The following is an 821-nucleotide window of genomic DNA, read 5'->3' as shown; positions in this document are numbered from 1 at the left end:
GCGATAAGGAGAGCTATATTTTGTTCTTTTTTAATTTATTTCCATAATCATCATCGAAGATGATTTATGAAAAAAAAAAAGACTAAGGCAAGAATCCATTTGTTGAAATATTTTTGCTAAATTTTTCGCTATATCATAAAAGTTATCATTCCTAACTTTCTAATCAAATTAAAATTTCCATGTTTTTTTTTGGTGTTTCATAAGTTGGATGTTTGCTTCATTTAAAAATATTTCATATGTATATTGTGAACATTTGATAATTCAACCAATTAATTATTCTCAAAAATAAAACATTATCAACTGATAATAATCAAAATTTAACAAAAATTTCAAGTAATCATCATATTCTTTATTATAAGTCCTTTTATTTTTTCACTTTTTTTATAAAATGCAATAAAATATAATTTAAATGAGCCATGAATATCTTCAAAAAAATCCAAATTGCATAAAAAAAATCAAGCAAACCGTTACATGTTATACCTCATGTTGCTAATATCGCGAATGGAAACACAAAGGAACAGTAATCCTCTTTGGTTAAAAATTAACATCACTGTATTGTATGTGTCTATTGTTTTACATATGCGCTAACAAAGAGCGCCACATCAATATGCATTCCACAAAAAACGTTATTTCATGTAATCTTAGAAACAATCCCAAAGCCCTCCCATTGGAGGAAGCTGTAGCGAATATCGTTCGGGTTCGTTTGAGAGGGTGATGTCGGAGACCACTATTGCCAGCAATATAACGCGAGATGTCGTAGCGTTAAGTTGAATTGAGTTGATGCAAATACGATGATTTGAGTTGAGTTGTACACGCACCAG

Source organism: Loa loa (genome assembly GCF_000183805.2).
Source record: "Loa loa unplaced genomic scaffold supercont3.787, whole genome shotgun sequence".
NCBI classification, from domain to species: Eukaryota; Metazoa; Nematoda; class Chromadorea; order Rhabditida; family Onchocercidae; genus Loa; species Loa loa.
Note: the sequence above shows the minus strand (reverse complement) of the source record.